Raw genomic sequence first — 23,027 nt, 5'->3', positions numbered from 1 at the left:
CCCCATGAAGGATGTCACTTCTCCCCTCCCCATATAATGCCTATGCATGATGTCCCTTTCCCCCATATAATGCCCCATGCAGGATGTCACCACTCATATAATGCCCCATGCAGGATTTCACTCCCTCCCCCATATAATGCCCCATGCAGGATATCACTTCCCCCCCCCATATAATGCCCCATGCAGGATGTCACCCCCCATATAATGCCCCATGCAGGATGTTACCCCCCATATAATGCCCCATGCAGGATGTCCCTTTCCCCCACCATATAATGCCCCATGCAGGGTGTCACCCCCCCTCTTTATAATGCCCCATGCAGAATATCACCCCCCTGTCTTCAAAATGCCCCATGCAGGATGTCACCCCCCCATATAATGCCCCATGCAGGATGTCCCTTTCCCCCACCATATACTGCCCCATGCAGGATGTCACCCCCCTCTTTATAATGCCCCATGCAAGATATCACCCCCCACTCTTCAAAATGCCCCATGCAGGATGTCACCCCCCCATATAATGCCCCATACAGGATGTCACCTCTCCCCCCATATAATGCCCCATGCAGGATGTCACCCCCCATATAATGCCCCATGCCTCCATACATTAAAAAAAAGAATCAAATACTCACCTCACTCCTCCTCACTTGCTGCCGCTGCTCAGGTCCAGACTCCAGCGTCGCCGGCTTCTTCCCGCTTTGCGCTGCCTGTAATGGCTCAAGGAGCGCACAGCAGGAAGATAGCGGATCTGCGGAGACACGAGGAGAGGTAAGTATCCGGCTGCCGGGCCCTGAGCAAGCGGGGTAGAAAGGGGGGTGCTGGCACCGCTCTCCTCCGCCCATAGCCTGGTGGTATGCCCGACCGCAAGTGGGCCCCCCGCCTTCTCAGGGCCCCGGCACTTGCCTGGGTGCTCTGGATGCTGCCGCCAGCCCTGGGGAAGGGACATCCTGCATGGGGCATTATTTGGGGGGGAAAGGGACATCCTGCATAGGGCATTATATGGGGGGGAGAAGTGACATCCTGCATGGAGCATTATATGGGGGGTGACATCCTGCATGGGGCATTATATGGGGGGGGTGACATTCTGCATGTGGCATTATATGGGGGGGAGAAGTGATATCCTGCATAGGGCATTATTTAGGGGGGAGTGACATCCTGCATGGGACATTATATGGGGAGTGACATCCTGCAAGGGGCATTATATGGGGGATTACATCCTTCATGGGGAATTATAAGGGGGGGACAGCCTGCATGGGGCATTATAAGGGGGGAACAGCTTGCATAGGGCATTATGTGGGGGGAACAGCCTGCATGGAGCATTATATGGGGGCCAATATCCTGTATGGAGCGTTATAAGGGGACCAGTATCCTGTACGGAGCGTTATATGGGGCCAGTATTCTGTATGGAGCATTATATGGGGGCCAGTATTCCGTATGGAGCATTATATGGGGGCCAGTATTCCGTATGCAGCATTTTATGGGGGCCAGTATACTGTGTGGAGCGATTCGCCGGTTTCTGAGTTATTGTAGAATTTACAACAGATATCACTCATGTAATGTAAGAAGTGAAATCTTTGCATTGTACTATACCTATATTTCTCTGCAGTATCTGTGCATCATGAATCGTGGTATGTGTTAAAGGGGCCCACTGAGACTGTTTTGTCCGGGGCCCAGAAAAACCTGGAGCCAGCCCTGGAAAGAGGCCAGGATCAGTGGAGATGGTCATGGTGAACCTTCTCTGCTCTACATCACAGTAACTAGTCAGATGATCACTTCTGTCTTGCACCAGTATGATTAAAGCTAGTTCTTGACCGTTTTCCATGGCATTAACAAAATATGCACCTCCCAGCCAGAATAGCAGATAAGAGACCACCCCAAATCCCGAATATTTAATTAAAATACAGATGATACTTTGTACATGGGTCCGTTATTCAGCACAACACATCCAGGAAGGAAAAAGAGGAAATGCGGAGATGTAATCTGACCCTGATCACTGCAGAGATAAAGATCTGCTCTTGTTTTTTTAATAACTTGTTACAGTTTGTAGTACAGATAATCAGCCTGGGAAGTTCTTAGCAAAGATCATAATCAGTATATTGCTGATGTGGAGTTAGATGACACTACTAAAACATTTACAAACAACTGAAAAGGAAACTCCAAGCAAAAATGTAATAGAGGTAAAGGATTCTTCCCAAAAAAGCAAATTACTGCCTATCCATTGGATGTAGGATATCGTGCTGATCGCTGAGGGATCCATCACCTGGACCCTCCCCGCTCCCGAGATCGGAGCTCCTGAGATCCATCCTGTGGAAGTGCACATGCTTGATCTTTGCTCCATTCATTGGCAATAGGACTGCCGAGTACAGCGAGGGGTGGGGGTTGCATAATTTGTGACAGCTATTTACAGCAGTGCCATAGACAATAAATGGAGCTGCAGAGCCCTGATCTTGGGATCTCTGGGGGTCTCAGTGGTCAGACTACCAGCAGCAAGTTAAACTTATAACTTTTGTTTTTGGGAATAACCATATAAATATACCATCAACACTCCCAAAGTAAATCTTTTCCAACATTTTTACTTTCATTTTTTACTTTATTTTAATTTACATACAGTATCTGCTTTTTGTTGCCCTCTATTGATTGAGAGAATTGGAATGACGAGTGACACCAATGTACAAGAATACTGCTAATATAATACCGTTACTAAGTACAATGATATAGCTTCTATTATACTGCCTTTTATGTCCAAGAATAATAAATAAAATAACAAATTCTGCCCCTATGTATAAGAATATAACCACTATAAGGCCTCATTCACACGTCAGTATTTGGTCAGTATTTTGAATCAGTGTTTCTATTGTCAACGCTAGGAGTGGAATTTAGACAAAAACTGTAATTAAAAGATTGACACCTGTTTTGGAGACACTCCTGGTTTTGACATATAAACACTGATGGAATACTGATCAAAATACTGATGTGTGAATGGGGCCTAATACTGCCCCCTATGTACAGGAATATAACTACTATAAAACTGCCCCCATGTACAAGAATATAACTACGATAATTCTTCCCCCATGTACAGGAATATAACTACTATAAAACCACCCCCTATGTACAAGAATATAACTACTATAATACTGCCCCCTACGTACAAGAATAATCACTATAATACTGCCCCTAGGTACAAGAATATAACTACTATAATGCTGCCCCCATGTACAAGAATATAACTACTATAATACTTCCTCCTATGTACTGGAATATAAATACTATAAAACTGCATCCTATGTACAAGAATATAACTACTATAATACTGCCCCCTACGTACAAGAATATAACTACTGTAATACAGCCCCCTATGTACAAGAATATAACTACTATAATACTGCCCCTATGTATAAGAATATATCTAATGCAACCTTGTGTAGGGAAAGACCTGTCACTCATATGGAGCGGGCAAGAAGAAGCTGCCGGGCATCTGCCTGTTCAACTAGTCTCCCAAGCAGCTCGGTCCCCGGTGGCTATTAATCCATGTGTCTTGCAGCGTTTCAGAGTTAAATGTATGTTGCTGAAGTCATGCAGCCAGCATCTGATACATGCTGCCCTTGGATCAGGCATCTATCAACTGTCAGGTTCCATTTAATGCTTTCTTCTATGCACAAGGCTATAACTACCACAAAGGTTATCTTCACACGTAGCAGATTTGTGGCAAAAAATTCTACAACAAATCCATAAACAACTTCATACAAATTTACAGTGCCAAATCATCGAGCACTGCCGTGGCTTCCTTGTCGTAATCAAACAACACATGACTATTACACAACATTAGTGTTGAGCGAGTGTGCTTGGTTAACCCTTTCACCGAGCACGCTCGAGTGCTGCCCGAGTATTTTTGGCATGTTCTACAACTATGTTCGAGCTGCCGCAGCTGCATGTGTCCAGGCTGTTAGACATCTGCAACGCATGCAGGGATTGCCTAACAAACAGGCAATCCCTGCATGTGTCGCAGCTGTCTAACAGCAGCGACACATGCAGCCGCGGCGGCTCGAACATAGTTGTCGAGCACGCCGAAAATACTCGGGCAGCATGCTCGCTCAACAGTACACAACATAAATTGACATGCAGTGCATTCCTCCAAACTGTCCCAGGAGCCGTTTTTCAATACGACAACACTAGGCCACATGTTGCTCGTGCTCCTGTGAGCAGCCATGGCCTAAACGTTCTACCATGGCCTGCAGCGTCTTCGGACTTGTCTCCCATCGAGCAAAACTGGGACACCATTGGTCGTCAATTGTACAGGTAGTTGCCAGCAGTGGATCTTGATGATTTGCCCAAGTGCATTCAGCGTGTCAGAAAGTTCCTCAGACAACCATTAATAACCTCATTGACAGCAGCCAAGGATGTAAGTGCAATATTTTCTGTATGTGGCGCTCATACACCATACTGAATAAATCGAGATGTTTTGAACATTTTGTTTAAATGTTTTCATCATTTACATATCATTAACATGTGTATTAGTGATGATCGAGCACTAAAATGCTTTTGTGCTTGTTATTCGAATCGAGCAGGTCGGACGCTGACACGTGTTCGAGTAACGAGTATAAAGGAAGTCAATGGAAAACTCGAGCATTTTTCCGGCAGACCCTAAGGGTTGGGGGAAGGGGAATCACTGAAATGGATGGAAACAACACTCAAATGAAATGGAAACAGCATGGGGAAGACACCTGGATGCATCTCTGACACCCAGGTCGCTGCTGGGAACTAAATAAATAATTAAAAAAAAATGATGTGGGGGCCCCCATATTTTTGATAACCAGTCCAGGTAAAGCAGACAGCTGGGGGCTGATATTAGGCTGGGAAGGTCCATGGATATTGGCCCCTTCCCAGCCTAAAAACACCAGCCCACAGTCAACCCAGAATTGGCGCATCCATTAGATGCACTAATTCTGGTGCTTTGCCCTGCTCTTTTCGATTGACCTGGTGGGGTGGCAATTGGGGTAATATTTTTGGGGTTGATGACAGCTGGCTTTGACATCTGTGAATAGCAGTAAAGTACTGCTATTCACAGGCTCTGGGTAGCCTGGACATGGACCCAAAATTTCAACTTCTTACTCAACAAGCCACTTGGTTATCACTTTTGGCTTGTCTCATGGACTCCATCATGCTGGTTTGGTTCATCACCAAAGTGTTCCTGGATAGTTGAGTGAAGTTTCTCTTGGAGTATTTGTAAATCCCATTCTTTATTTATGGCAGTGTTCTTAGGCAAAATTGTGAGTTATCCACCTCCATGAATGAAAAGCAACTCCACATATGAATGGTCTCTGGATGCTTTACTGTTCTTTTTACACAGGACTCATGGTAGCGTTCACCTTTTCTTCTCTGGACAATCATTCTTCCAGATGTGCCAAATAGTTTCAGGGGGCTTCATCAGAGAAAATAACTTTACCCAGTCCTCTGCAGTCCAATTCCTGTACTTCCTGCAGAAAGTCTGTCCTTGATGTTTTTCTTGGAGAAAAGGGGCTTCTTTGTTGCCTTTCTTGGAAACAGGCAGTCTTCAAAAGCCTTCCCTTCACTGTGCATGCGGATGCACTGATTCCTGCCAGCTGCCATTCAGGAGCAAGGTCTCCACTGGTGTTGAACTTAAGCGGAATCCTTTAGGAGATGTTCCTGGCCCTTGCTGGAATTTCTTGGGTGATCTTAATCTTTCTTTACAGCTATGGAATCTCTCAATTTTAAATTCTTTATGATCCGACAAATGGTTACTATAGAGGCAATCTTACAAGTAGCAATGTCCTTGCCTGTAAAGTCCTCTTAAATGTAAAGCAATGATAGCTGCATGTGTTTCCATGAAGGTAATTGTGTTTAACCGAAGACGACAATGATTTAAAACACCACCCACTAAACAAGCAACAAGACTGCTTCTATAATTCAGTCATCATGGCAGAGTGATATCAGCTGCCTTGTCCTTGTTAACACTTTCTCCTGAGCTAAGATAACCAAAATAATTTAAGCAGTTCATTTTGTGGCAATCCTGAAATTCAGTGAAATGAGGTTTTTGTGATTGATTTAATTTTCATGACAAGGAATGACTTTGCAATTTTTTTTCCAATTTATGTGACCACTTTTCATAACAAGCTAGAGTTAATGCAAATTGCCACTCTTTTGAAATCTACCTTCCTCTTTACACTGATGCACCAATGAATATATAGAGCCTGGTTATCCTAAACTTCGGTTGCAATTTACAGCTATATTCTGGAAGTGTCCCTGTAATTTCTACATCAGACTCAATTTTTCTTCCACATATCAATCCTAATCTAACTGACACACAAATAGTTTGACTAAAAATGTATGTTTATAGATTCCTTAGATAATCAAGATAACTATGTGCAATGGGTGAATTTTCTTAAATCATTAACCTTCTCTATTTTGTATAATTATGGTGATTAATCACCTTTCTGTCCTACATGTCCAAGGAGTCAGTGGCCAATTGCATCTCTCTTGCTCTTTTGTCAAGGGGCCCCTTGACAAAGGCTCGTGCCGAAACACGTGTCGGGGTGACACACACTGGTTGGACATTCTGCAGTGGCTGGCACCTGCCCCAGGTAATTAATAATTATCCTCCTTAATTTTGGATGGTGCCCTATGGTTCATTGCCTATTTAGGTCCATATGGCCATTTTGAGATATGCTGCCCTAGAGTCCATATACATATGTATACACCCTCTTGATGTGCCGGTTTCCCCACATGTTATCTGTCTTGTAACATCCCTGGCAGCATGCTTGCATAGTGCACCATCTCCCACTATGCAAGATCACAATCTTACCTTTCAGTCCAGCTTGCAAATCTTGCTCCTGTTCATATTGTGTGCATACCTCTGTTCTGACTGCTTAGGGCGGCGGCCCGGTTACTTCCTGATTCTTGTAGCTGCTGTGGGCACACCCCTAATGCGTCCCCAGCCTATTGCTGTGGGTCACTGGATATTTAAACCTCCTTCTCCCAGAAGAAGGTGCCTGAGCAACTCTTACCTTCAGAGGGCTCCTTGCCTCTGATGTGCCAGGTCCCGTTCTGTTTCATGCCTGTCCGCCAACCTGGGGGCTGTAATCCCAGGCCTGTCTGAACTATCTCTTAGCCTGTTTGTCCGCCTCTCTGGGGGCCGTATACCCAGACTCGCTCCTGTATCTTGTTGCAGTGTCAGTTCCTGTCTGAACACTCTCCTTGCCTGTTTGTCCGCCTCTCTGGGGGCCGTATACCCAGACTCGCTCCTGTATCTTGTTGCAGTGTCAGTTCCGTCTGAACACTCTCCTAGCCTGTTTGTCTTTGTGTCCGTACCTTCCCTTTTCCTGCAGTCTCTGAACCTGCACCTAACTCCTACTCATTGTCTCTGTACTTCTGTTGTGAGTTTAGAGTCCACTCGCTACTTAATTGCAAGTACCTTGTGTGTATCTGGTTCTGCTTGTCCCTTCCAGTCTGTTCAGTGTGAACAGAGCCCTGTCCTCCCTGCTCTGCCTTGTTCACCGCTCCGGCAGTTTCGCTCTGCTCTGCCTTGCTCACCGCTCCGGCGGTTCCTCTCTGCTCTGCCTTGCTCACCGCTCCGGCGGTTCCTCTCTGCTCTGCCTTGCTCACCGCTCCGGCGGTTCCTCTCTGCTCTGCCTTGCTCACTGCTCCGGTGGTTCCTCTCTGCTCTGCCTTGCTCACCGCTCCGGCGGTTCCTCTCTGCTCTGCCTTGCTCACCGCTCTGGCAGTTTCTCCTGCTCTGCCTTGCTCACCGCTCCGGCGGTTTCACCCTGCTCTGCCTTGCTCTCCACTCTGCTTTTCTCACCGCTCCGGCGGTTCCTCCTGCTCTGCCTTGCTCACTGCTCCAGTGGTTCCATCTGCTCTGCCTTGCTCACCGCTCCGGTGGTTTCGCCCTGCTCTGCCTTGCTCACCGCTCCGGCGGTATCTCTCTGCTCTGCTTTGCTCACCGCTTCGGCGGTTCCTCCTGCTCTGCCTTGCTCACCGCTCCGGCGGTTTTGCCCTGCTCTGCCTTGCTCACCGCTCCAGCGGTATCTCTCTGTTCTGCTTTGCTCACCGCTCCGGCGGTTCCTCCTGCTCTGTCTTGCTCACCGCTCCGGCAGTTTCGCCCTGCTCTGCCTTGCTCACCACTTCGGCGGTATCTCTCTGCTCTGCCGTGCTCACCGCTCCGGCGGTTCCTCTCTGCTCTGCCTTGCTCACCGCTCCGGCGGTTCCTCCTGCTCTGCCTTGCTCACCGCTCCAGCGGTTTCGCCCTGCTCTGCCTTGCTCACCGCTCCGGCGGTATCTCTCCGCTCTGCTTTGCTCACCGCTCCGGCAGTTCCTCCTGCTCTGCCTTGCTCACTGCTCCGGCGGTTCCTCCTGCTCTGCCTTGCTGACCGCTCCGGCGGTTTTGCCCTGCTCTGCCTTGCTCACCGCTCCGGCGGTATCTCTCTCTGCTCTGCTTTACCCACCGCTCCGGCGGTTCCTCTCTGCTCTGCTTGTCTACCGCATCTGCGGTTCTGTTCCTGAATCCCAGTCTGTACTGGACCCTATCCAGCCTGCGCTCCAACCTGCTAGTGCCTCCCTGTCGGCACTCCAGCCATGCTTGCAAGTAACCCCCTGTCTACATACCAGCCGTGCTTGCCAGTATCCTCCTGTCTGCACTCCAGCCGTGCCAGCCAATACCCACCTGTCTGTGGCCAGCCTAACCTGCCCGTTCCTGCATTCCCCGGTGTGGGTCAACAGCTGTGACCGAGGTCTGACCTGGAGTAGCACCTGGTCCCTCTGCTCGGTTCCTCCTTGGTTCACGGAGTCGTTAGCCGCCGTGCGACCTTGGTCGGATCGGGTAGATACTTAGTTACGCCCCTCCAGGCACTCCTCGGTTCATGGTACAGTGGGATCACTATCACGCTCACGCCAGTCAGTCCAGGCGCGAGCGTAACATGTCTGTACGTGTTCCCCTACATTTTCCCACTTGCTTGTATGAATTTTAATAATGAAGTTTTCTATTGTTTATAATTTATGGACTTTTTGATCATTTGTTCAGGCTTCCAGGTTTCCCCCCAGCTATGGAGTCAGCAGAGTGTTGGTGACATTTATGCCCTCTGCTTCTTAGCACTCAGTGACCTCACTCCGTGACTTTACAGGTTCCCACTTCACTTGGTACCCGAGTTACTATAGTTCCTAAAAGCATTAATTTTTTCAAAATCACTTATCAGTGATCATGGAATATTTAGAAGGGACGAAATTTAAAAAACGGACTTGTTTCAATGGTGGCATCCTTTTACAGGACCACGCTGGTATCAGCGAGCTCTTTAGAAATGGTCATTATGTCACATATGTTAGTAAATGCAGATGGCTTGGATTAGGGCTGGATTGCATGCACCTGTGGCAATGGGACTGCATGAAAAACTGAATTTAATAATTAATACATTTAGTCTTTTCTCCATGTATGAATGTGGTCTATTGTATTACAGGTCATCTATAACTTAGGCAGTGACTTACATGAATTACATATAGTACAGTAAATAGTATACACACCATACAGTATACAGTACCTCAGGACTGGACATATAATATACAGAGCTGAGAAGTGACATGTATTATATATGGATGTATACATACATATTATTTCTGTCTAATGACAAGATTGGAGTCTGAGACGTAATCAATAAGTGGAGGGTGGTGGGAGTAAAATAAGAGGTGTCAAATTTGGGAACATAGCAGGGCTGCCCCCAAAAAATGCAATTTTATGGCATACTTAAAACTGGATATTGGAAATCAATATTTTTTTTTTAACTGATTAAAAAAAAGCCTTGTCCTAAAAAATATATACACTTGCCTTGCCAATCATCGACACTCCTTTTCTATTGTTTGTCTCAATAATTCCCCTTCTGGCTGGGACAGGTATGTGAGCGCTGCATTTGATCATTGTCTGAAGCAGAAACCAAGACATGTCTGCTGTGGCCAGTGATTGACTGCAGCAGTCTCGGGTCTTTTACAGCCGGAAGAGTATTTATAGAATCTGGCAGAGACCTGGCAGTTTTAGAAGAGGAGCAGCAGAGATTAGTAATGAGAGTATCATATTTTTGATTGAATACCTTTTAACCTGATTGTCCAGGGTAAGGCATTTCAGAGAACTAGTGCAACACGAAAAACATCTTAAATACCAGAGCAAAAATTTAGAATCATGAAAGAAAAAGTAGAGTATTAACCCCTTTTACCCCCGAGGGTGGTTTGCACTTTAATGACAAGGCCAATTTTTACAATTCTGACCATTGTCACTTTATGAGGTAATAACTCTGGAACGCTTCAACGGATCCCACTGATTCTGAGACTTTTTTTTGTGACATATATTACTTCATGATAGTGGTAAAATTTCTTCAATATGACTTGCGTTACTTTGTGAAAAAAATGGAAATTTGGCGAAAATTTTGAAAATTTTGCAATTTTCAATCTTTGAATTTTCATGCCCTTAAATCAGAGAGATATGTCACACAAAATAATTAATAAATAACATTTCCCACATGTCTACTTTACATCAGCACAATTTTGGAAGCAACATTTTTTTCTTATTAGGAAGTTATAAGGGTTAAAAGTTGTCCAGCGATTTCTAATTGTTCCAACAAAATTTTCAGAACCATTTTTTTAGGGACTACATCACATTTGAAGTGACTTTGAGGGGCCTTTATAACAGAAAATACCCAAAAGTGACACCATTCTAAAAACTGCACCCCTCAATGTGCTCAAAACCACATTCAAGAAGTTTATTAATTCTTCAGGTGCTTCACAGGAATTTTTGGAATGTGGAAGAAAACAATGAACATAAAACTTTTTTTTCGAATTTATTGATAAAGTTAACTGGCTAGTAAATTTGGGAAAAGGCATATACCTAAAAAGAGATGCTATCTCTAAATTTGACAAGATATGGGGTCTATGGATTGATGTTCTGGTTTGACATCTAGGGAACTGAGGAGATTTTGCCTCGGCTTGCTTTGAATTACATTTATATGATGCCTCAAATTAATCTTCTTTGAAAATTAATAAAAATATTATTAGTACTTCCACAAGTTATATGTAATTGGATTGACTATTGTTACTATGTTCAAATATTTGTTCATCTAATTATGCTGGTTTTGCAGAGCCAAGATGTATAAATAACTCATGCTTAATGCTTCTTAAGGTTGGGGGGTGGAGAACTGTGTTTCTCCAATGTTTGTCTGGTTGTTTTTGTTTTGTTTTTATTTTTACCTTTGTGAAAATCTTTATAAAAATTAATAAAGAAAACATTTGATTTAAACAAAAACCACACAATTTGTTGTGCAATTTCTCCTGAGCATGCCGATACCCCATATGTGGGAGGAAATTCACTGTTTGGGCACACGGCAGGGTTTGGAAGGGAAGGAGCGCCATTTGACTTTTTGAATGTAAAATTTGCTTGAATAATTAGCGGATGCCATGTCGCATTTGGGGAGCCCCTGATTGCCTAAACAGTGGAAACCCCCACAAGTGACACTATTTTGGAAACTAGACCCCTCAGGGAACTTATCTAGAGGTGTGGTGAGCACCTTGAACCCCCAGGTGCTTCACAGAAGTTTATAACGTAGAGCCATGAAAATAAAAAAAAATTACTTTTTTCCACAAAAATTATCTTTTAGCCCCAATTTATTTTATTTTCACAAGGGTAAGAAGAGAAAATGGACCCCAAAAACTGTTGTGCAATTTCTCCTGAGTACGCAGATACCCCATATGTGGGGAAAAACCATTGTTTGGGCATTGTTCAGAAGGGAAGGAGCACTGTGTGACTTTTTGAACACAAAATTGTCTGGAATCAAGAGCGGATGCCATGTCGCGTTTGCAGAGCCCCGGATGTACCTAAACAGTGGAAACCTCCCATAACTGACCCCATTTTGGAAACTACACCCCTCAAGGATTTTATCAAGGAGTATAGTGAACATTTTGAACCCAGAGGTATGACACAGAATTTGATAATATTAGGTCATCATATTGAATATGTTGTCATTAGTGTTGAGCGCAAGTGCTCGCTACTTGACTTTGCATCGGGTACTTGCCTATGCACCGAGTATCACGGGTGCTCGAGTGACATGCTCGAGTCCCCGCCCCGCATGTTTAACGGTTGTTAGACACCCAAAAAAAACATGTGGGGATTGCTTATGTATGGCATGCAATCCCCGCGTGGTTTTTTTGGCTGTAATACAGCCGCAAAACATGCGGGATGGGGACTCGAGCACGTCACTCGAGCACTCGTGATACTCGGTGCATACTTGAGCACTCCATGCAAACTCAAGTAGCGAGCACTTGCGCTCAACACTAGTTGCCATATCATCATCATTTTTTTTCCTTTACTTTTGAAAAAATCCCAACCCCAACTCTAACACAACCCTAACCCTAACACAACCCTAATCCTAACCATAACCCTAATCTTAACACAACCCTAACCTTAGCACAACCCTAATCCTAACCCTAACACAACCCTAACCCTAATCCTAACCCTAACACAACCCTAATCCTAGCACAACCCTAACCCTATCTCGAGGGATTCATTCACTATAATGAGGCAGCAGAGTTACTCTGGTCTCCATCTGGCCTCTGTTTAGCGGTGTCCTTTTTTTTTTAGAGGTTCACAAAACTGTGGCCGACGACACTTTTATGCACACCTAATAAAAAGATGAACACTGTGGGATCACAGGCCAGACGGCGTCCACGGTGCCTCCATTTGCCTCATTACAGGGAATCTTCCGCTGGGGGTTCCGTCTGAATCACGTATTTCAGAGATTTACATGGAAACCCCGGTGTAAGCGCTCAGCGCAGGGCGCAGGATGAATGTGAGCCGAGTCATGCTGCGATCTTTGGGAGGCAGAATGAACAAATCAGCAGCAGGTGAAGAATTGCTTTTATTTATTTTTACGCCATTCCTCGTGCGGTATAAGTGATTAGACGACTTTATTCTTCGGGTCGGTGCGATTACAGCAATACCAGATTTATATCGGGTTTTTATGTTTGGCAGCTGTCACACACTAAAAGACGCTTTTTTTTGCAAAGACTAATTTTTGCATCGCCATATTTTGAGAGCTATAATTTTTCCATATTTCGGCCGACAGAGTCATGTAAGGGCTTGTTTTTTGCAGGACAAGTTTTTCTTGGTACCATTTTAGGGCACATGACATTTTTTGATCGCTTTCTATTCCAATTTTTGGGAGGCAGAATAAACAAAAACCAACAATTCAGGAATTGTTTTTTTTGTTTTGTTTTTTATGCCATTCTGCGTGTAGTAAAATTGATAAGGCAGCTTTATTCTTCGATACTACAGATACTACAGCGATACTACAGTTATATTTTTTTATGTTTTGGCGCTTTTACACAATAAAAACTATTTTACAGAAAAAAGAATTTTTTTTCCATCGCTTTATTCTGAGAGCTGTAACATTTTTATTTTTGGCTGATCAAGCTGTTTCGTGGCTTGTTTTTTGCGGGACAAGATGACGTTTTCAGCGGTACCATTTTTATTTACATTTGTCTTTTTGATCGCGTTTTATTGCACTTTTTGTTCAGCGGTATGATGATAAAGCACCGTTTTTTGCTTCGTTTTTTTTTTTTTTCTTACCATGTTCACTAAAGGGGTTAACTAGTGGGACAGTTTTGTAGGCCAGGTCGTTCTAGATGCGGCAATATCAAATATGTGTACTTTTATCTTTTTTTTCATAATAATATTTATTTATGGGTACAATATAATACACTGCTCAAAAAAATAAAGGGAACACTTAAACAACACAATGTAACTCCAAGTCAGTAACACTTCTGTGAAATCTACCTGTCCAGTTATGAAGCAACACTGATTGTGAATCAGTGAGGATGAGATCCTCAGACCCCTTGTGAGACCATATACTGGTGCGGATGGCCCTGGGTTCCTCCTAATGCAGGACAATGCCAGACCTCATGTGGCTGGAGTGTGTCAGCAGTTCCTGCAAGATGAAGGCATTGAAGCTATGGACTGGCCCACCGTTCCCCAGAACTGAATCCGATTGAGCACATCTGGGACATCATGATTCGCTCCATCCACCAACGTCACGTTGCAACACAGACTGTCCAGGAGTTGGCAGATGCTTTAGTCCAGGTCTGGGAGGAAATCCTATAGGAGACCATCTGCAACCTCATCAGGAGCATGCCCAGGCATTGTAGGGAGGTCATACAGGCACGTGGAGTCCACACACAATACTGAGCCTCATTTTGACTTGTTTTAAGGACATTACATCAAAGTTTGATCAGCCTGTAGTGTGTTTTTCCACTTTAATTTTGGGGGTGACTCCAAATCCAGGCCTCCATTGGTTAATAAATTTGATTTCCATTGATGATATTTGTGTGATTTTGTTGTCAGCACCTTCAACTTTGTGCAGAGCAAAGTATTCAATGAGAATATTTCATTCATTCAGATCTAGGATGAGTTATTTGAGTGTTCCCTTTATTTTTTTGACCAGTGTATATATATATATACATTTTTTTCATATATAAATATATATTTTTACAACTTTTTTTTTTTACTTTTCTTTCACTTTTTTACTTAGTCCCACTATGGGACTTTCACTTTCTGCAGTCCGATCGCAGTTATAATGTATAGCAGTGCAGGATCACGGCTATACATTGTTTATAACCTGTCAGTGCTGCAGACACAAGTTACTTTGATCATGCACTGCGCATGATCAAAGTAACTTGCTAGTGTCTGATGATCCGAATGTCAACAGCGCGGGTCTCCGATCCAAGAACAGAGGGGCTTCTGTCCCTCTGCTCACTTGCTAAATGCTGCGATTGCACCGATCGCAGCATTTAGGGGGTTAAAGTGCTGGCAGCGATGCGGGCACCACTCCTGGCACTGAGTGCCGGGTGTCAGCTGTCAGAATCAGATGACACCCGGCGGCGATCGCGCCCACACAGGCTGTGTGCAGGCGCGATCGCCATTTTGTAATAGTACATACCTGGTCCATAGGTACCAGGGCACATGGACGTACTATTATTGACAATGTCAGAAAGAGGTTAACCATAGTCAAAGGCATACCGCCCATAACAGCAGACCGCACTGCTGGGACATCATACCGTGTAGGGGGGAACTGTTGGTCCATCATACTGGGGGAGGGGCTATTATACTATGAGGGATATACTGTCAGGGCATCATGGTGCATGGAGGATGTACTGTGGGGACATCATACTGTGGGGTGGGTCACTGTGCAGGCATTATACTTGGGGCGATATACTGTAGGGGCTTCATAATGTGTGTATGTGTGGAAACTGTGGGGACATCATACTGTGTTGGGGCTGTGGGACCAACATACTGTTTGAGTGGCAGTGGAGACCATCATACTGTTTGGGGGGCTTTGAGGCCCTCACAATGTTTAAAAAAGTTGAGAGGTCCATTATAATGTGGGATCATCATAGTGTTTGGGGGCTGTGAAGTCAATCATATTGTTTGTGGGACTGAGGGAGTCATGATAATGTGGGAACTGTTACGGATCCGGGTGGTGGAACCTCTGTGCTGCGGTGCAAGGAGGGACCAGAGGGGCGTAACTAGGTATCAACTCGGACTGACCAAGGTCGCACGGCGGCTCAGTCGACTCCGTGAACCAGGGAAGGACCAAGCAGAGGGACCAGGTGCTACTCTGGGCCTGTCCTTGTATGAGAGCAGGTGACTCCCACGGGTAACTGGCAGGAGCCTCCGGGTAGGCACGGCAGGTAACTGGTAGGAGCCTCCAGGTAGGCTGGCTGATAGGCACGGCAAGTAACTGGTATGTTCTCCGGGTAGGCAGGCAAGCCAGGCCCATAGACAGACTGGCGGGTTTGGATCGTAGCCAGACCGTTGGGCTGGAGAGTACACTTGGCTGGCGGAGACAGGTATTCAGGCTGGCGGACAGGACTGGTAGTCAGGCTGGCGGACTGGACTGGTAGTCAGGCTGGCGGGCTGGACTGGTAGTCAGGCTGGCGGGCTGGACTGGTAGTCAGGCTGGCGGCTGGACTGGTAGTCAGGCTGGCGGGCTGGACTGGTAGTCAGGCTGGCGGACTGGACTGGTAGTCAGGCTGGCGGACTGGACTGGTAGTCAGGCTAGCAGCGGGACCCGAGGGCTGAAGAAGAGTTTAGGACACAAGGCTACAACCTTGTACGGGCACCTCCATATTGGAGGAGGTGCCTTTTAAATGAGAGGTCCTCCGGCCATTGACCGGGGACTCCTTAGGACGGCGCGCACGGCCCCTTTAAGAGGGAGGGAGCGCGCGCCCTAAGCACAGTGCCCGGGAAGCTGTGCGCGCCGGCAGCAGCAGCAGGAGAGCCGGAAGACGCCGGGCGGGGAGCGTGGCGGTAAGGGGGACGGCGTCTCTGCCTGTCAGGGGGCAGAGACGCCGATACTACAGGAACATCATACTGTTTGGCAAGCTGTGGGATCATCATAATTAGTGTTGAGAGTCATACTATTTGGGGTGCTGGGGAGCCATCTTATTGTCGGACTATCATACTGTTTGAGGAACTGTGGGGACAATAAAACTGTGAAGGGCTGTGAGACCATCATACTGTGTGGGGGGCAATCATATCATGTCAAGGAAAACTGTGGATTCATCATACTTTGGGGGGAACTTTAGAGGTCCATCATAATGTGGTGGGATTTTCTTTGGGGACATCTTAATATGGGGGTGAATCAATGTATAGGCATTATACTGTGGGGGGATGTATTATAGGGGCGTCACACAGTGTGGAGGAAGAACTATGGGGGCATCAAACTGTTGGGCAGGAACCACTGTGTAGGGATTATTCTGTTTGGAGTTGACTGAGGGGGCATCAAGCTTTGGGGGCTTGCTGTGATATCATCATAGTGTGCGAGTGATGGATATTGTGGGGGCAAATTGTGTGGAAGAATTTACTGTGAGCATCATACTATGTGTGGGAGGCCTTCTGGGGGACATCATAGTGTATGGGGGCTATGAAAAGGGTATCATAGTCAGGTCCCCCACCCTGTTTTTAAACATTGATGTATGCTCTTTTGTGGCTACGCTTGTGCCATGACCCCGCCTGCTCTGCTGAATAGTTTTTGTCTTTTTTGGGGGCGGAGGAGATACCAAATGGACTCTTGGTATGAGGCCCCATGATTTCTACGTATGCCCCTGACCACAGTATATACTGTACAATAAAGCAGGACTAAATGATATATACAGTACCGTGCAAAGGTTTTAGACATGTGTGGAAAAAATACTGCAAAGTAAGAATATTACAAAAAAATAGAAGTGTTAGTAGTAGTGATGAGCTAGAGTGCTCACAACTGCTCGGTACTCACCCGGCACTGTAATGCCGTAGCCATGTTGGTTTTGGCATTACAGTGATTGGCTGGCCGCATAGCGTCATAGGGTCTATATAAGACCCGGTGACCCTATGCTCATCACAGTCTACCCCGGAAACAGGCAGAGTAGGGATAGCTGCAGCTGACCCAGGGAGAGAATTGGTGGTTTATTAGTTAGGTATAGGTATTCCACACCAAGATATATATCCATCTGAACTAACAGTCCTTCTAAGCACTAATCCAGCTGCATATATTAATCCTTGTGATAGCAGGAGTTAGGCCGGCAGAGTTTGTGGACACTTTATACAGCAGAATAGGGTCCATTGCACATTCTGTCTGCTGCTGCTGTTACAGATATCCATAGCCCTAGATATCAGGGCTAATATTCTTTTTACTCAATCCTGATTATTTGCTTAAAAATTAATTCGCATTGCTGTATTGTGGAAGCAGAGAAATGTGTCCATCATCAGACGTGATCCGATATTACTGCCGTAATAATACAGACATTTTGTGGAGCGTGCCAAGTATTATACTCCATTTAAAGTCTGCCAGTTGTGTTTTTCAACCTATTCACACATGGCCGCTGACCAATATCATATTACAAGGCCACTGCCTAAAACCGTGGTCATCAGATGTGATCCCATATTACTGTGGTAATAATCGTGACATTTTTTGGACGTCCTAAATATTACACTTCAGTTAAAGTCTGTCAGTTGTGTGTTGTTCAACCTATTCACACTTAGTCGCTGACCAATACCATATCTCTAACGCAAGTGTCTAAAACCGTGATCATCACACATGATCCGATATTACTGCGGTAATAATCGTGACATTTTTTGGACCATGCCAAATATTACACTCCAGTTAAAGTCTGCCAGTTGTGTGTTGTTCAAACCTATTTACACTTGGTCGCTGACCAATAGCATAGTAATAGGCCGCTGCCTAAAACCGGGTTCATCAGACGTGATCCAATATTACTGCGGTAATAATCGTGACATTTTGGGGAGTGTGCCAGATATTGCACTCCATTTAAAGTCTTTAAAGTCTGCCAGTTGTGTGTTGTTCAAGCCTATTTACACTTGGTCGCTGACCAATAGCATATTTGTGAACAATGTTGTCAGAGTATTACGCCATTTTTACGGACTGACAATAAAACATACAAAAACGAAGCTAAAATGGATTTTCCTGTTAGAAATAGTAAGAAACATTCTTTGCAGGGTCATGACTCGTATATAAGGCCAAATAGCTAAAAAAAAAGGTATGGACTGTGGAAGAGATTTATGCAACCAGAATGAGCACTCATCTTGAGCTGATGATACCACCTAACAGCACCTGTCCCTATTATAAATGCATCTAACAGCGGTATCAATAGGGAATAGAATAGATTTGTATTTTTTTCTGCAGCACCAGCAGCACACAGTATAAGGCCTGGCTGGATCGGTGTAATACGCTATCCATATTGCGATAGCTCACCTGTAAACAAATTTCTGATAAGACAGGTAATATTCTAGAATATAGAATCTATTTCAATTGTCCTTCCCATTATTAAGAGTGGGTCTCCTATCCAGTTATTGCGTATGCAGCAATTTCAAGGGCTGCCAAAAGTTAGGGCGCACTCCAATACACATTTGAAGAGACGTAAAAAAATATATATATAAAAACACAGCAGGATCTTTAGTATCAAAACCAGACTTGCCAATGTAACCTCAATGTAATCACATTCTACAGCTCTTGCACCTCGTCCTCCTCTTCGGCCTCTATATACGAAATGACTACATCAGTTGCAAGCTGGAAGCACTGAATCACTGCCTCGGCCAAGCGGCAACAGGCTGTGCTGAAGATAATATGCTTAGGTGACAAACCGCACACCGCTGCAGAGTTGTTGAAAGCTGTAACAGAGCAGGCAGATCTGTGCCTCTCACCGCTGAACATACAGCCAGGCATGGTCATGTGTAACAATGGCCAGAACCTGGTGGCAGTTCTGAGGCTTGGCAACCTCGCACACGTAAAGCTGGACTCATTGAGTGGATGAGGAGCTCTAATGTATCACTGGTGCAAGAGAATGGACAAAGGTAATATGGTGTCCCCCCTCCAGATTGGGTTGGAGAAGCTCCTCCACATGGTTCTAACATTTTTATTGGCAATATTCCTCAGGAAATATATGAAGATGCATTGATACCCCTCTTTCAGTCTGTGGGAAAGCTGTATGAGTTTCACTTAATGATGACCTTCAGTGGCCTAAACCGTGGCTTTGCTTATGTACGTTATTTCTCAAAACGCATTGCAGATCAGGCCATTGCCCAACTCTGTAGTCATGAAATTCAAGGCGTAAAGATCTTTGTGTGTCGAAGCACTGAGAAGTGTGAGCTGATGTTGGACGGGCTGCCATTGCTTATGGAACAAGCTGCATTAGAGAACTTCATGGGAGAAATGACAGTGGGAGTAGATATGGTTTCCCTCTATGCCAGTCCTTTCACCGACCTAAAGAATATAGCTGTGGTGAAATACAACTGTCACCGAGAAGCAAACCTGGCTAAGAAAAGTCTGTGTGAAGGTTCCCTGACACTCTATGGCTGCTTTTTCACTGTGGACTGGCTCCAGCAATCTATAAGACTTAAGATCTGCAATCTGGCACCTTGACAAGGCCCAAATCTGTTCTCCCTCTGATATCTAACAAACAGGTCATGCTGGAGAAACTTCCACCTACTGCCACTCAGTGTCTTCAGCTCTTTTGTGAGAAACTAAAGTTTGGGCAGCCAGTCTACCAAATAAAATTCCTGAGAAGGATGACTTAGCTTCTGGCACTGGGTTCTAATACCAAACCATGGCGTGCTATTCACTGGATATTCCTGGCTGGTTGGAGATAAGCTCATTCCCACATAAAAGTACCAGTGTCACGGAATTACAAGGGGATGTCCGGCACAACACACGGATGCAACGGGAGATAGAGGGGGAAGGAGGGCCCTAGTGGTAGGGAACAAGGGAAAGGACACCTCCTGACACCAACCTGTATCTGTCCCTAAGCTGCCCTATCGTCCCTAGACGTGTCCTTCCCGCCATGTGCGATCACGTACCTAAGCCCTCGCTGGCCCTGGACTTAACCTGGCTAGTGCACAGGCCAGCGAGACACTAGTCTCACCACTACAATAGGACAATATAAGGAAGGTAAGACAAACAATGGGAATATAGCAACATAAAATGCACTTATCTCTCCAACAGAAAACTTCACCGCTGCAATAGCAACGAACACCACAGCTTCTCCAGAGACTGGCTCCTTCAAAGAGGTCAGCATAGAATGAATTATAACCGGCTTTTAGCTGATGGATCATGTGGCTATTTAAAGGGAGGTGGGAGTGGCACCAACCAACATCAGCTGACCGTTAACAAAAGGCTGCCAGCAAGAGATTAACATTAACCCTTGGAAAAAAACTACATCTAAATTACAGCATAACCAGAGCTGCCACAAATCTCCAAATTATTCGTGACAACTTGCAAGCTAAGGAGATGGTGGTCTTTATCATCATGAAGGAGTTTGCTCGTTGTCTAGGAGACTGACCACCGCTGCTGTCTACCTTGTGAACATAGTGTTGAAGCTTGATTGACCCAGGACCCACAATCCTTTGCGTTGGGAGGATGTGTTCCGTCCCAGGGACCGACTGGGTCCCAGCTTCTACAATATTAACCCGGTGTGCCGTCAGTGAGATGTACCATCCCTGGCCACAAGCACTTGTCCACGTGTCTGTGTTTAGGTGGTCCTTCCCAGCAACTGCGTTGGTGAGGGTAAGGGTTATGTTCTGGGACCCGTGTTTGTATAAGGCGGTGAAGGCTCACCGGGAGAAATAGGGGCGGCTGGGAACAGAGTACTGAGGGACAGCCGCCATGAGGTTGCGGAAAGCTTCTGCCTCCATGAGCCTAAAAGACAAAATATCTAGTGCAAGCAGTCGAGAAATGTGGCAGTTTAGTATTGTGGCCTGTGAGTGCGTAGGTGGGTGGGTGGCTGCGTATTTGCGCTTGTGTTCCAAGGACTGGTGTAGGGACAACTGAATGCTGAGGGACAACTGAGGAATATGCCAACTCCAAGAAAAAAAATCTCCCGGATCCACACATTCCTCAAACTAGAATCTGCAGAAACAATTGTGCATGCCCTCATGATCTCCCACCTCGACTACTGCAACCTCCTGCTCTGTGGCCTCCCTTCTCACACCCCTCCAATCTATCCTAAACTCTGCTGCTCGACTAATCCACCTGTCCCCCCGCTATTCCCCGGCCTCTCCTCTCTGTCAATCCCTTCATTGGCTCCCCATTGCCCAGAGACTCCAGTTCAAAACCCTAACCTTGTGTCACGCAAGGTGAAGGAAAGACTAAGTGCAACACAAAGGCACGAGGGAAAGGGAGCCCAGACTCTAGGGAAAGGGGAGAGTGGAGACCTCCTAGGTAGATCTAATCTCACCCTGACTCCACTAACGTCCCTATATTGGTTCTTCACCAATCGCCGAACGCGTACCTCGCCCTGTCTTTCCCTGGCGTTATGCCCTATCTAGGGAAGGGAGGAGATGAGTGCTAGTCGATCCCCACTGACCACTACAGACAACGAGAGGGGACAAACAAGGGAAAATTGCTTAGCTATAGACGACTCCAGACAAATGCACACTAGTCCTCTAGCACCAGAGAGGTAGAAGTACTGCACTTGCTCAAGCCTTCGCAAGGGATAATGTGAATATCCCAGGCCAGGGTGTTAATTAGCCAGAGGAAGGTAGCCGCTAGGTCTTAGAGAGACAGCTTCAAGAAGTTGTCTGTAATGCCAAACGAAGAGATCTCCTGCAACCAAGTGCGGGGTGACTGTCTGTCACTTCTGACACACCCGTGACACCTTGGCACGCAAAGCCATCCACAACCTGTCTCCTCCATACATCTGTGACCTAGTCTCCTGGTACTTACCTGCACGCAAACTACGATCCGCACAAGATCTACTTCTCTACTCCCCTCTTATCTCCTTTTCCCACAATAGCATACAAGATTTCTCCCGTGCATCCCCCCTACTCTGGAACTCTGTACCCCAACGTATCAGGCTCTCGCCTACTGTGGAAACCTTCAAAAGGAACCTCTTCCGACAAGCCTACAACCTGCAGTAACCACCGCTCCACCATACCGCTGACCAGCTCTACCCTCACCTACAGTATCCTCACCCATCCCTTGTAGACTGTGAGCCCTCACAGGCAGGGTCCTATCTCCTCCTGTACCAAATGACAGAATATGATTCTTCACATAATGATTTGATAGATGCAAATGCAGTCTTAGGAGAAGAGGTAAATTATCTTAAAGGCAAGATTTGTGACCTGGAAGACAGATCCCTTCGAAACAATGTACGGATGAGGGTAATCCCTGAATCTATTTTAGATACAGATCTGGCTCATCACTTTTGTAAATTGCTGCAGTTGGTTCTTCTTGAATTAGAACTTCGAGACTTGAAGATAGACAGGATTCATAGAATCCCAAAACCTAAAAATCTTGTCACTCTTGGATGCCGAGAAGGCCTTTGACAGAGTGCACTGGGGATACCTGGAGGAAGTTTTCACAAAATTCAGTCTGATTTCTGGTTTTATTAGATTTGCAATTAGATCTTTGTACTCTAATCCTAGGGCAGTGGTTTCAGCTTCGGGATTTAAGTCTTCTAAGTCTAATATCACTAATGGAACCCACCAGGAGTGCCCACTA

General features: G+C 45.6%; 1 protein-coding gene and 1 pseudogene across 1 annotated transcript in view; both read left to right on the top strand.

Moving 5' to 3' along the window:
• RGS19 (regulator of G protein signaling 19) overlaps positions 1–23,027 on the top strand; it is a 100,944-nt gene that overhangs the window by 4,401 nt on the left and 73,516 nt on the right. The gene's annotated exons all lie outside the window — the stretch shown is intronic.
• On the top strand, positions 707–20,195 carry LOC141271482 (dead end protein homolog 1-like; annotated as a pseudogene).

Source organism: Phyllobates terribilis, unplaced genomic scaffold (genome assembly GCF_046119375.1).
Source record: "Phyllobates terribilis strain yellow unplaced genomic scaffold, ASM4611937v1 Scaffold_5__5_contigs__length_657084704, whole genome shotgun sequence".
NCBI classification, from domain to species: domain Eukaryota; kingdom Metazoa; phylum Chordata; class Amphibia; order Anura; family Dendrobatidae; genus Phyllobates; species Phyllobates terribilis.
This window is presented reverse-complemented; position numbering and strand designations above follow the sequence as displayed.